Source organism: Gymnodraco acuticeps, unplaced genomic scaffold (assembly GCF_902827175.1).
Source record: "Gymnodraco acuticeps unplaced genomic scaffold, fGymAcu1.1, whole genome shotgun sequence".
In the NCBI taxonomy this organism is placed as follows: domain Eukaryota; kingdom Metazoa; phylum Chordata; class Actinopteri; order Perciformes; family Bathydraconidae; genus Gymnodraco; species Gymnodraco acuticeps.
In genome coordinates, this window is record NW_022991168.1 from 86,951 (window position 1) to 102,049 (window position 15,099).

Below are 15,099 nucleotides of genomic sequence, written 5' to 3' on the forward strand. Positions count from 1 at the left end.
AGTGAATGGGCAGACGCGTTGGAAACTGTTTTTGAAGCTGTCGACGCTGTAGTGTGGACGCAGCGTAACAAAGAGTCCTACAAAAGCAAACATGGCGAAGAGCGGAGTAATGTGTGGAAGTATTTCAACTAGTGGTGCACGATAGTTATCGGCCCGATAATTATCGGTCCGATATTAGGAATTATGACGTCATCCCGATAAACCCGATAAAAGTATTAATAGCCCCGATAATATACAATATATTTTTTGGGTAAAAAAAAAGGAAAACATACTGCGGTGTGGGTGGATAGGGATGAGGGGCGCTTGTTTTTCACTCGGCTCCTCCCGTTTTGCCAGTACTGTGGTATTAGTGGTTTAGGAAGAGGGGAGTTTTTCACAAATCCAGCGCTCCCTAACTCATGCCTGGCTGTGACGTAAATGGTGTGCGGCCGTGAAGCCAGGACAGTAAACAAACATGTCGTCGGTAGTATGGGACTATTTCAAAGTTTCAGAGTTAGATAGTTCGCTTGCTATTTGTATTAACAAATGCAGAAGTTCCACGAGGAGGGAAAAAGGCAACGAGCTATAATACTTCCAACCTGATTAGTCACCTGAAACATCGCCATCGCTACGATGGTGTGTTAAAAGCGTACGAAGACGCCTGAGCTGCTAAACTAGCGGCGAATCCAAAGCCAGCTGCAAAGGCACCGGGGCTTTTACCTATCGACGAGGCTTTTGAAAAAGGCAAGAAGTTTGCCAGAGACGACCCCGGGGCTAAAACGATCTCTAACTTCATCATAGAAATGATGGCGCTTGACGAGAGTCAAAACTGTTCTTGGCTTTGTTTTGTTCATAGTAGTAATGCTCATGTCATTTGCTCACTACTAGTCTTTTTTTTACCACCAGGTGTGCAAAAACTACAGGTACATTTAATATATATATATATATATATATATTATATTATTATCGGTTATCGGTATTGAGAAGCAGGAAGTTATCGGTATCAAAAAACCAATATTGTGCATCCCTAATTTCAACCAGGTTGGTGAGAGCGGTGTAGAGTGCAAACTATGCAAAGATGAACTTGTGTATCATAAGTCAACTAGCTCAATGCATAACCACATTAAATTAAAACAAGCCGAGTGTGGAGCATGAGAGTGACCTCCTCTACCAGCACTGTGACCCCGCAAGAAGGAGGAAATCACAGCCCTCATTACCCCAAAGATAACCAGGGACATGCAGCCACTGAGCTCCGTCGAGGGAGAGGGGGTCCGAGAACTCATGGGGATGACTATTTCACAGCATACGCAGAATACAATGAGGAACTCTCTTTCAGTGAGCCGTACATCCCACCACAGGAAAACCCACTACAGTGGTGGAGGAAAAACTAAGAACGATAGAAAAAAACTCGGTCTCCTGGTGAATCCGTTCCAGCTGAGGGTCTTCTCTACCGCTGGCCTGATGTAAATCGTCTCAACACCGCCTGCCCCCAAGCAGGTAGACATGATTATTTTTTTAACAACAATGAGTCTGAAAATAGCTGCTTAGGCCCCGTTATATTTTGTTGATCTCTGTTCTGTTTTAATAATCTAGCCTTTGCAAGCCATCCATATAATTTGCCATTGTGCCTAATTTGATATGTACGCAAGAATGAGCAATAGGACGTCAGCGTCTACGTAGCATGATGATATGAGGGAGGGAATTATTGTATTATTATTTTGTAGGCTACGTCAATCCCCTTAACCGTTTTATGGAGTCATATATTTCAATATAAAATGTGCCTTCAAATTTCCATCCCTAACAATTAGTAAAGCAAGTTTTGATCACTTGCATCGTAAACACTGTTTATTGTTCCAGACCAGGTAAACAAGTGTTGAGAACAGTCAACAATATTGATGTGTATTTGTGAAGAGAAGGTGTGTATTTCAGGGAACTGAGACACCTTTAAAGTCAGTTCCTGTATTGTTTACCTCCCTGTAGTTTCTGTTTAATAATAATAATAATAATAATAATAATAATAATAATGTAAAAGCTTCTCTCCTGACTCCTGAATGAAACGCAGCTGAAATCAGAACTAGTCAAGGGGAATATTTCAATCCTCTCTCCAGGACCGATCATCATATTAACCAGGACACTATTGGCTCTATTTTTGTGATCTGAACCCTACTGTTAGCAGCTTGGAGACGTACCATCACACCCCCTTCCATCTGCCTCCCCTCCAATGGGGGGGGGGATAAAATACAAGTTTTCAGCCTGTTTGCTGGAGGCAGAAGGTGTTTCTCAATCTCGAGGATGCTGGCTTGGTAGTCACGTACTTCCAAGTCACTTCCTTCAGAAACGAAGCAAGTATGCTTCCAAGGCTTTGGAAAACGAAGAAGAATGGAACAGGCAAACAAGTGTGTGTGCCACTCTAACGGTTTCAACAAACTGTACCGAAAATAAATACCTCACGATGTCTATCTAATTATGAACTTGCTTTACCTTCACTGAACACATTCTTGGTGATAACAAATGTAACAAAGTAACATATTTACCAACACATGTTTTTGAAATTGGTCCGTGCGCAAAGCATTGTGGGGATTTTAAGGACTCGAAGTCTACCCATGTGCAGAATCGAAATTTCCCCCAAACCAAGGACGCGGCCTCGGTGGAATTCCACATATGCTGGACATTGGAACGGTACTAAGGCGGCACTCGATGACGTAGCATCCTTGAAATATTGGCTTGGAAGCCAGTATCCTCGAGATTGAGAAACGGCCAGAGAGTGTGTGGTGTGTGTGGGTCTAGACACAGGATTCATTATTCAGCTGCTGGTAGGCTGCTGCTGCTCCACAGCCAATATCAATATTTATGTTGATACCGAGTGTGAGGGTCTCCACTGCTCAGAGAAATATTCCTCTGAGCGAGTAATTCATTAAAGAATTCTGATATCTGTAGTCAATTGTACTTCATACATTCTTTAATAATTCCATCCTTGAGGCACTGCCCGCCTCTGCCCCCACCACAACACTGCTGACCCTGCACCAACTTAAAGAAATAGTTTGACATTTCGGATACAATTATCCACTCTCTTGCCCAGAGTTACATCAAAAATATGAGTACCACTCTTAGGTCTGCAGCGTATGGATATGAAGCCACTGTCAGCAGCAGCAAGATGCCAGCTGGATACAATTATATAACAGAATAATATTACTTTATTTTCCCCAAATTGAATTTGTTGAGCTGATTTGCAGTTCAAAGTGTGATTGCAAAGAAAACTAAATGTAACAAAGATTAGCAGTAAGACAAACGGCAAATGTACACGCTGCCATTATTATACACACAGTAATGGTAAAGTGATATTCCAAAATACACACTGTGCCAAATTACCTTTGCTTGATAATACCAGGCAAACATGGGCTGAGTACTGTATGTAAATGTAAGTGTGTGTTTTGTGTGCGTGTTATCTTTGGAATGTGTTTTCTTTTTATGACAATCTCTTTGGGCTCTGTCTCACCTGTCATTGAAGTTATATGTAACCCCCCACCCCAAACACTTTTTTTTCTCCTGAAGTAGCCAAGCCCAAAGCCACAGGAGCCAAATGGGTCATTAACCCTTCACGCCCCTCCTCCCCTCTCTTCTCATGCTGTCGAGGTGTCAAAGCGACAACTGGGTGAACTCATGCCTCACGTGGGGTCATCAAACACTCTGGTAGCCACACCCAGGTCTCCATGGCAACAGCTGTGCCGCCACTGCCCTTAAACCATAACCCAATCTGAGGACTGTGACTGCTGTGAAACCAGGAAGTGAGAGAGCAGGAGGACAGGTTCAGATAGGACCGGGTCCCATTATTCTGCAGTCATAACACTTTTTTTTTTTTTAATACATTTGATTTATTAATCTCAATCTCAATCTTTATATAGCACATTTAAAACAACCTTCAGTTGACCAAAGTGCTGTACAGGCAATAACTATATTAAATAACACAATGGGAGTACAATAATAAAACACATGATAAAAAGCACAATAACTAGAAACATATATAAAATAAATAATAAAAAACACATACATATATAAAAATGTAATGTTCAACTAGTATTAAAAGCCAGTGCAAAGAGGTGAGTTTTAGCTGAGATTTAAAAAGTTCAATAGACTAAGCGCTTTATCAAGGTCTCCAAGACATTTAACAGAGGTAAGAAAAAATGGTGTCATGGGTTTGATTAATTTTGATAGGTTTAACGATCATAAAGGCTAGCTTCATAGTTAAGTTTAGGAAGATAAAGACAAAATATTACCTTTAAAATCCAAAGAAATTCAGTTGTTAATAAAATTATAAAACAAAAGATTCCAAAATTTGAGAAAATGTTTGTCACAATTTAGCTTGAAAAGCAACACAGGATTAATCTATAATCAGGGCTGCACATAACTGGTGCGCAGGTGCGCATGCGCACGCGCACCTCCGCCAAAAAAAGAGCACCGGGTCATTTGAAACAAAGCGCATTTGCGTACCAACATTGAGAGAGAAGGGAGAAGAGAAAATAGAGGAGAGAGGAGAGAGAGAAAAGAGAGAGAAAGATATTTGCGAGTTGCATATGAACCATGATATGAACTCAGGGCCGGCCCGTAGCTCTGGCTAGATGTTCGCCTAGGGCGCCAGATCTGGGGAGGTGCTGCGCTGGCAGCTCTGGGAGGGAAACAAACATTTTGACCGTTGGGGCTCATCCTAATTTTCGGCCTTGATGTAACAATATTCATAATTAAGTAAATGTAACACCTTTTCATCCCCGGTTACACGTTTCATTTGCCCTGTACGATGGGCGCTGTAAGTGATGAAAATGGGGGATGTTGGCTTATCTGGCGCCCGCAGCTCACAGCCAAAATGCGAGTGAGGGAGAGAGGGAGGGTGCACCGGTACCAGCGCTGTTGTTATTAGAATCTGGTGCCGTGCTAGCTGCTCTAACGGATATAAGAAGAAGATGTTTCTACAACAAGGTGGAGGAAAGTCCTCTCCAGTCAGACTGAGAGGCAGATAACTACAGCTCAGTGAGGTAAAGGACTCTGAGTGTTTAGATAGTTCACTTTAGTCTAAATTCAAACGGTTTGGTCACAATTTATGTAAACACATATTTTCAAGGCACTCCTTTATAATTATTGGGATAAACAGGTTTGAAATCATTCCAATGTATACTATAGGACAGTAACCAAAAATATCCTTTAAAACTGGAGAGATACAAAAAAATGCATAAATAAATAAATGTTAAGGTAAAATAAGATATGAATGAACAACACCAAATAAAATAAGTTACATTCATTTGTTATTGGCTATTTTAGGTTATTGGTTATGTTCACATACTTATTTGATTACATCCACTTTTCTAAGATGACAACAGAGACTTTCGACCCAAACCCAGCTGTTGACTTGTGGATGCAAGCAGCTAATCGCAGACTCAACCAGAGAGAAAGTAGTAGGCCTACATCACCAGCTACCATGTCTGACAGAGAGGAAGACAGTGAGGAGAACAGTCAGGAGGGTTGTGATGACAGCTTGTAGGATTACTGGTAGTGCTAATGTTGTCTTGTGTTCACCTCTGCATGTGTGTTCTGTGTTCACCTCTGCATGTGTGTTCTGTGTTCACCTCTGCATGTGTGTTCAGTGCCGTGTGTCTGGCAAATAAAGTCAAGACCCCCTCAAAAGTTACGGTTTATTTCATTTTAAGGATGAGCACCAAGCAACATCTCCAGGTGCTCCTTTGAGAACCAGGGCGAAAAAGTTATGTGCACCCCTGTCTAGAATCACTTTTCTTGCCGGTTTATGTTCTTCAATGAATCAATATATTAATTGGCTAATTCATCCTGGCGTAAGATGAGGGAAATTAGGACAGCGACTTTCCATTTTCTTCAGGACTATGAATCCATGTCATAAATTAATTTATCCGTGTACACCGTCACATATTTAATAATTAACCTAAAATATACACGACTATCTTGCTTGAGTAGGGGGGGTACCCTATCAGTTAAAGTATTCATCATTCAAATTCACCCGTGAGCTCACAGAGGTTTTCAGTCGGAGCTGTGGGACCTCTCAAGGTCCATGGTGGGAGTTAACAACAAGCCCCTAAATATCACAGAGCTCTAACAGAGAGGAAGTAACCCAGGTTTAAGTGAGTGCTCTGCTCACTCCCTCCCCTGTCAACTCCACTCACACAGGTGTGATACTAAAAAGCGCAACGAGTCCGGGTTCTGGAGATCTGTCTGTTTCTAGGAGGAATCACCAGCCTATTAACCTGCTTTCTACTGTCCAGGAAACTGGTCTCTCAGATGAAGGGAACACTATATAGCAAGGACCAACGTGCATCATCAATCCAATTCAGCGTGACAGAAAGAATGAGAGGCAAAGACGTTTTCATATCCATGTTTAAATGAGGCTGAGTTTGAAGGGCAGAAATGAGGAGGGAACCAACTCCTCATGCTGATAAAACAGGTAAATGAGAGTTAGAGTAACCTTGTTATTCTGTCCAAAATCAATAGCCTCTTTCACACCAAGTACTTTGCCGTACTTAGTTCCCAGCACTAAGTTCCCCCATGGAATGAAAGAGCAGATCGCGTTCACACCGGAATAAATTCCCTGAGGGAGGATTAGGCAAATGAAGCCGCTGACGTCACTACTACTTCTTCTTCTTCTTCTGCTTTGGGTTTACTGGCAGGCCGCAAACAACTTCATGGCGTATACTGCCACCCGAAGTCCCCGGCCGGAAGTCCCCGGAGTTGGGGACTGGCTTCAGTAGAAGCAGCTGGGACTCCCAGCAGCTTCTACTGAAGCCTTCTGATTAAATCGCCAGAACGCCGACACCTCCTCATCTCCACCGCTCCCATGTTTTCTTTTATGTTGCCATAAATTAATCTCTCTCTGTTGGTGCACTGGGCTAATCTAATAATGCTATTGCCAGCAAATACAATGGCGGCTTCACAAGAGTTTTACGGGGTGTGGTTTGCAATTCGCCCAGCCAATCACAAATTGGAACTTTTTTCTCCCCAGGAAAGTACCTGCTCTGCAGGGACTAAAAAGGGGGGAAAAGTTCTCATGAACTCAGTTCTCTTTTTGGTGCGAACGCAAAATCCCAGGAACTATCGGAACTAAAAAAGGAAAAGTACGGGGAAAAGTACTACTTTTCCCAGGAATAGTTCCGATAGTTCCTGGGATTTTGCGTTCACACCAAAAAGATCTGGAACTAGAAGTTTTTTCTGCTAACCTTTTCACCCCTTTTTAGTCCCTACTAGAGAGCAGGTACTTTCCTGGGGAGAAAAAGGTTAACATTTATGATTGGCTGGGCGAATTGCAAACCACACCCCGTAAAACTGAAAAGTTTTTGTTTAGCCGCCATTTTATTTGCTCGCATTACCATTATTAGCATTAGCCCAGCGCACCAACGGAGAGAGACTAACTTATGGCAACACAAAAGAAAACATGGGAGCGGTCGAGTGATGAGGAGGTGTACTTTAATGTTGCACCTATGGAACAAATTGTAATAACTGTAAGCTGGGCAGTGTCAGTTTACAATAATTATGCCAAATTATGGAACAGTTATTTTATGTTTCCACTATGTCAGAGGTGGGGGCTGGATTTATGAGAGCATAATTAAATAAATGAAATGAAGAATCCCACAATATCTGCCTCTTAGATTTGGGCTGCTTGAGTGGGATTTTGGAGTAGCGGAACATTTAAATGATCAAGTACCTGAACATTGTACCCGAGCACAACACTAAATGTGCCGATTCCATTCTACCACTGAATATTAAAATAATATAACATTTACGATGAGTGGATTACTAGTGGCCATAACTTGATAACTGGTCTACTCAAAACAGCAGAAAAGAGTTCCAGAATAAACTTCCAATCCGACTGTTCGGGGTTTGCAGGGAGAGGAGGGCAGGCTATTCCTGGAGAGGCTTCAGGCACGGCATGGACTTTCTGATGAATCATGTCAGAGCTATCCTTTGAGGTGGGCTACATTTAAAAATAAAAAAGTGGTTTTCTTTCATTCATTCATTCATTCATTCATTTAGCTATGTGATATTTGCCCTGCGCTGTTATCAGTTGGCCATCAGAAAGTCTCATGTGATCAGAGCCAGTCTGTAAACTGGGAGGGAACCTGCGTGATAAAACAATCACACATCTCCCCGGCTGTGAACACCTCTTCGTGCCGGACTTCAGGTCCCTCTGTGCGGGCTGACGGGCCTCAGGGTCCGGTAATACATGGATGTAGATGAAGAGTAAGAGGATAGCGGTGTGGTCCCAGCCTAACGTTACAGTAACCGTTAACCCCTTCATATTCACAGGCAAATTAGCCTCTCATTCACAGCCGCACCATGCACGCGCGGCTGAGCATGGAGATGAACGGCCACATTAGACGTTTGGAAATAAAGTCGAAAGGCTCACTCACCACTTGTCTGGTTGCAAATGTAAATCCCAGAATGAGGTGTGATAATTTCCGACACCGGGACACACCGTCTCATGTACTCGGCAAACTGTGCTCTCCTCTCGGCTGCGCTCCGCTCAATCGCCCTGCTGGCTGCTCTTCTTCCACAGTAAACTTGCAGAGCTATTGTTAGCTACCAAGAAGCCTACTGCACAGAAACACCCGCCCCTTACAAGCCACTCCGGACACGCTATTGGTTAATATTAGGCTCACCTGTCGCCAATTGGCTGATGCTTTCTGAGTTTGGGGCGGGTCGCACCTCGTAGGAAGAAAGCGAGCAGTGGTGTGTTCACGCCCCTATAGAAAAGTCCTACATTTCAATCAACTCCAAACTATGGTTAAGGAAGGATGTTGCATTCAGGTGTAATTTCTAACAGTATAAAGCCGACAATCTAACAGCGTAGAAATAGGAAAATGTACCTAAGTGAAAGGAGTATTAGCATAAAAAAATATTCAAATTACCATAAGTAAGGCGTTATGCAGAATATCTGATGTCAGCATAATGTGTATTTTATTATTGGAATTGTAATAATTGAGAAATTAATGTAGCCTATGTATCACTTTATTTATAAAACTGTGGAGCATTGCTATTGTACTTTATACTGCCAAGCAGCTCAATCTGTAATCTTTTTTAGCACTAAAATTAACAATATGTATTTCAGAAATGTAGTGAGTGAGTCGAGGTTACTATGAATAACGGAAACACTCAAGCTAAGCAAAAGTGAAAACTCACCTAAAAATGTGTAACAAGGTTCAGTACTTGATCCTATTTAGTTTGTTAGCAGCTTTCCAATACTGGTCAAAAACTAGAAATAATTTGGAATTTATATCAAATCAAGTCAGTAATTGCAGATTTTCTTTGAAAACCCATACTGAGGTAGAAAAACTGACTGGCAATCATTCAAAATGTGTAAAAAGTTATTTAACTTCTCTCCATATGATATTTATACTTATGTCAATATAAAAGTAAATCTAGTTGTAAGTCAACCAAACGTTACCTGGACATAGTTGAAACCTTGAAGGCACCATACACTGTTTCCTCAAAGCACACAGTACTGTATTACTGTTCATGTTCATTATGAGGGTACAGTGCCTATGGCGTGAGAAATAAGGAGACAGCGACCTCTAGCGGTACGAGTGAATAATTGCATGACTTATTCAGGATAAGAAAATATGCTCACTGTAAAACAAAGCCAAAAAAACAAAACATAAATCCCAGGTGATGTATTATTGGCAAAGAAATGCAAGTCCACCTATTTTCTTAATTGTGTAACTGACATTTCTCCCCTTTCTAAAGAGCTGCAGGAAGGTTCTTGTCACACCTAAACCCATAAGACTACTCTTTACAGTTAGAAAACACAACCCTCTCTCTTTTCCTCCATACCCAAATCTCTAAAAACGGGGCTGCAACGGAGCTGATACAGATTTTAATTTGTTGACGTCAGAAAAGGGGTGCTCCGCCTATATGGGCAACTCTCCACCTATCAGGCAGTGGCGGCGCCAGGGTATGGCTGGGGTAGGCTACAGCCATACCAAGAAATGGCTTAGCCCTACCTTAGCCCGACCATGAAAAAGTATGTTAAAGTAAGCATGTTGAGAACACGGATTGTGAAAATCTACCGGTCGTGTCCACAACACACAAACTGATCCTGCTGTAACAACAAGTGCACGTTACTGACGCAATATGGTTGAGACCATTCGGGCTTATGCTAGAGGGGTGCACGGAATAGTCTAAGTAGTGGGGGAGTTTTATACACTAAAGCAGGGTTGCCAACTTTGGGTACCTGGCTGGAGTGAGATTTTGATATCATGGGTTTAATTACACTTATGCGCACTAAATGACTGCTGTCGTGTCAGTAGTGGGACCTTAGCATATATATAGGATATATATACAATATATAGGCCTACAAATACACGATATTGGACATAGACTATAAAGGACACACAGTTTAATTCACCAATGAAAGTCAAACACACTGTTTTATTGTGTGCATAGCAATTAATTGACTTATCGTACAATAAATAAAAATGAACTCTATAACTTTTCTGACCTCAATACATTGCCATTTACATCAGGATGTGACGAGCAATTTGAACGGATGTACTTGAATTATTATTTTTATATTATCATGATGTCAGTGGTCTAAAATGGTCATACAACGGTGCCGACGATATTATCGTTTATCGCAATAATTTCCGGGAAATGTATCCAACAAAATTAATGATCGTGAGAGGCCTATACATGAAACACACACACAAACAAATCTACAGACTTACTCCAAACTGCCAAATATATTAATTAACACACTCTCACTCATATACTCTTTGACTCTATTTTGGCCTAGTAGAACAATAAGCAGCAGACTTTTACTTGTTATAATTTCTACTGGATCTTAGATCTGCGCATGCGCAATACGGGTCGGGGATTGACCAACCGGCTCCCACCGCTCTGCTGTCTGTTAACGTTGTTAAGAGTGGTGGGGGCGGGGAGGGAGCGGGTCGACATTGTAAATAACCAACCAAAAACCGGTTCATCTTGTTTTTGGCGTGAGAATAGTTTGGGCAGCGTGAGAGCGTGAGATTGAGAGTGAAAGCGTGTGTCACACGCCAGATGCGTGAGAGTTGGCAACCCTGCACTAAAGGTGTGAAAATTCTCTCGCGTTATAATATCAGCGTGGCCGCGGTCAGATCAAAATGCCTCCGAATGCAATTTGAATAGACCTACAGCCAATCAGAGCAACGAAACGTAGGGTCTGCTGCGTCATGCATTACTGATACGTCGATACGTCACGTTCACAATGAAAAATCCCCAAACTCGCGTAGAGTAAATTGCAGACAGACAGCAGAACTTCTAGGATTATTTGTATATTTCGGATGGATAGATTTGTTCTTAAACGCCCTCGCATTGAGGTACAAGTTGAACAGGTGCCAGAGTCACACGACCCACCTGAAGAGTGAATAGTGAGTTTTGAATATATTTTGTAATAATGGGTCATTTGAAAAAGTGTTTTGTATGACAATAGAAACACAGGCCACCTGTTGTGTGCTGTGTCTGTCTCTCTCTGTTTACCTGTGTCTGTGTCTCTCTCTCTGTCTCTCTGCCTCACTCTCTATCTCCCCGTGTCAATTCTATATGCCAACTTTTCTTGTTTCTGCCGCTGCGTAGCATGTTGTAACAACGTGCAATTAGCAGAATCGGCTATTGTATTGTTTAACTCACACCTGTTGCTCTCGATGTAATTTAGCTGATAAAAGGAGACTAATAAAAGCTAATAAAAGCCTCACGCGTGGCGTTTCACTGTCAAGGGGTGCGATATAGCGTGTATGTAATTACATTACAAATACTGACTTGAGCCCCACCACTGTATGGGTTAGCCCTACCATAGATTACCCAACAAAAATACTCTGGCGCTGCCACTGCTATCAGGGGAATGAGAGACCGCTCGAAAGCGCTGGAGACGCTGTAGTACATATGCCAGGCCTGTAAGTGGCGCTGTAGTCTACCACAAAAGCAGCGAAGAAGACTTCCCGCGCATGGTTGTCATGGTTGCCATGGTTGCCCTTCTGTTTATTCTCCGCTGTGGACGCTCTGGCTCTTTTTCTCCCTCCCCGAGGCAAGCGTTTGCTCCTGCTGCTGTAATTCTCTCCGGTTTGCCACCAGCAGATGACAAACACCCACCTCTCCGCCTCTTCCAAGGGACGAGGGGACCGTGCGGCAGAGTTTCAGTTAGATTTGTTTTCGCCAGTCATTTTGTTTTGTTATTTATTGAGCTTTAAAACAAATGAATAACGACTCTATATAATCATATAAGAATAATACACGGACGACGGAGCCTCTCTTTTTCTCCCCCTCTTCTGACAGCCCAGCAGCTGATCTCAGAGCACGCTCCCCTCTCCTGCAGGGGGGCGTGCTCTGATCAGCTGCAGCTCATTTGCCACAGAATCATTCCTTGCAAAAACAGGGCTGGAAAAGAGCAAATAGAGGCTTTGCATATGACGTCATGTTACCCGTGAAGTCAGCGCAACGGCCATACTGGAGTACCAAAACAGACACCGTAATACGTCATACCTGTTCAATGTTTGTTTTTTACCGGACATACAATGGTTAACTTCTGTGCCATTATTGGCTGCGGCAACAGAGGTGATCGAAACAGGGGGCCGAAGTAATTTTACAGGCTGCCGGCGGTTATTATAACACACCAGGGTGAAGCAACACATGAACTTTCAAAGCGTCGCCAGGAAAAATGGCTTAATAGGATCGGACGGGAGGATCTCAAACCATCCAACCACAACTAGGCTATACTCACGTTTGTGGGGATCATTTCACGTCAGGTAAGTGTCAGGTTTTACATACAAACATTCAAAATGAACATATAACCCACGTACTAAGACATGCATCTTAACAAGGAAATAGGAATCCTGGAGTCTGTCATCGATCGACATATCAGATTGTGGAGTATCTACAAAGTAAAGTCATCCCTTGGTCATCTTCACACCAGTCCGTCAATCCCCTGCAGTGCTTCGTTTAACTGTAATTTAAAGTAATTCCTCCCCCTACTGGCCATTTGATTATATGTAAACAGTAAAGGCTGTACAGTCCCTGGCACCTTTTCAGAGGCTTTTGGTTTTCTCAATTATTTGTCATGTTCCAATGTCTTGACACCAGCATTTTAAATATATCTAAAGTCTGACTTGTCCTGTCAAAAGAGGTCAAATGTGTATTAATTAACAGTTCACCCAGGATATATTAACTGACCTACAAGTGGCACTTTTTGACCAAAATCATCCTGACTGGGCACCGTCTGTCAAATTGGGCCACGAGAAAATTACAGCACCTTCCCCTGCTACACATGCCAGTTATAAACGCGCCAGAAAAAGGTCATCCATCACTACTTGATCTCTACAGCATGGTATCTGATATACCATCTTTAGAAGAGCCCACACCAGTCCTGGGAGCCACTGGGGAAGAAGAAGGACTGATTAAACCAGAGACTGGCACTGAAACTCAGACTGATTAAGCTTGGGTAAATACATTTTGAAAAAAACAATTGAAAGGGCAAAGTATTATATTTATTACAGGTTTCCAATTTACCCAGTGAAAAACAAGTATGCTCCTTTAACTGTAAGCTGCAGAGATCACCTCACATAACAGAGATAGATTAACATTGTGTTCATATTACAGTTTTTTTCAATGGTAAAACACGTTGTTTGAAAGCAGGGCTTATTTTCTCAAAACACAATTCACAAAACCATACACACAAGTGCAACACACCTCATATATACTGCAGACTTAAGCACTGCACCCAGAACTACAGAAACACTTACCAAAACCAAACTGTTGCACCAAATGGCGCACACTTCATTCATAGTACAAGACATTTTGTAAAACCAACTACACACCATCGTGCTCAAGCACACTGTTTCATGGCGTTTGATATAGAGAATTCTGCAAATAAAGATTGTTCAAGTCTCCAAAATATGTGCAGAAACACAAATATACTGTTGTTATACTTTTACTTTTCAAAAAGTGGAAAGTTGAATTGCAAATTGGGTGCAGAGCTGAACATGTGTTTAGAGTTTTGGATATTTGAGCTGAGGTTTTGCTCTTTGAGTGTCAGTTTAAATAATGATGATTTGTGTGTCATTTTAGTGTGCACAACTTGTTTTGATTATTACACTTACATTGCATTTAGCTGACGCTTTTATCCAAAGCGACGTACAATAAGTGCATTCGACCAACAAAATACAACCTTGAAGAAAACAGAATCATAAAGTACATCAGGTTTCATAGAGCAAAAACATTTCAAGTGCTACTCAACTGGCTTTAGATAATCCAGTCCTTTATTAGTATATAAGTGCTTTGTTAATAGTTCTATTGCTCGAAGTGGAGTCGAAAGAGATGAGTTTTCAGTCTGCGCCGGAAGGTGTGTAAGCTATCTGCTGTCCTGATGTCAATGGGGAGCTCATTCCACCATCTTGGAGCCAGGATAGCAAACCCACGTGTTTTTGCTGATGGGAACTTGGGTCCCCTTCGCAGCGAGGGTGCAGCGAGCTGTTTGGTCGATGCAGAGCGGAGTGCACGTGCTGGGGTGTACGGTTTAACCATGTCCTGGATGTAGGAAGGGCCAGATCCATTCGCAGCATGGTAAGCAAGTACCAGTGTCTTGAAGTGGATTCTAGCAGTTACCGGAAGCCAGTGAAGGGAGCGGAGGAGCGGAGTGGTGTGGGAGAATTTAGGAAGGTTGAAGACCAGACGAGCTGCTTCATTCTGGATGAGCTGCAGAGGTCGGATGGCACATGCAGGTAGACCAGCCAGGAGGGAGTTGCAGTAGTCTAGGCGTGAGATGACGAGAGCCTGGACCAGAACCTGCGTCGCTTTCTGGGTCAGCTGGGGACGTATCCTCCTGATGTTGTAAAGCGTGTATCTGCAGCAGCGGGTTGTAGCAGCGATGTTTGCAGTGAAGGACAGGTTGTTATCTAGGGTCACACCCAGATTCCTTGCAGTCTGAGTCGGGGAAACAACAGAGGTGCCGTGTACTTACATGTTCTTTATATAGATTTTATGTAAAAGAAACAAGTTCAATCAAATAAATATATACACTGTCATTCTGATTGATTAGTACTTCTGTTTCTTTTGAGAGGGGACGCCTTTTCCTGGGTAACT

At 42.4% G+C, this 15,099-nt stretch overlaps 1 protein-coding gene across 1 annotated transcript in view; it reads right to left on the bottom strand.

Moving 5' to 3' along the window:
- pak1 (p21 protein (Cdc42/Rac)-activated kinase 1) overlaps nt 1-8,583 on the bottom strand; it is a 90,856-nt gene extending 82,273 nt beyond the window's left edge. The window contains exon 1 of the mRNA XM_034237633.1: nt 8,400-8,583. The gene's annotated coding sequence lies outside the window, so the exon portion shown is untranslated. The remainder of the gene's footprint in view (nt 1-8,399) is intronic.
- Nucleotides 8,584-15,099: the final 6,516 nt, after the last annotated feature.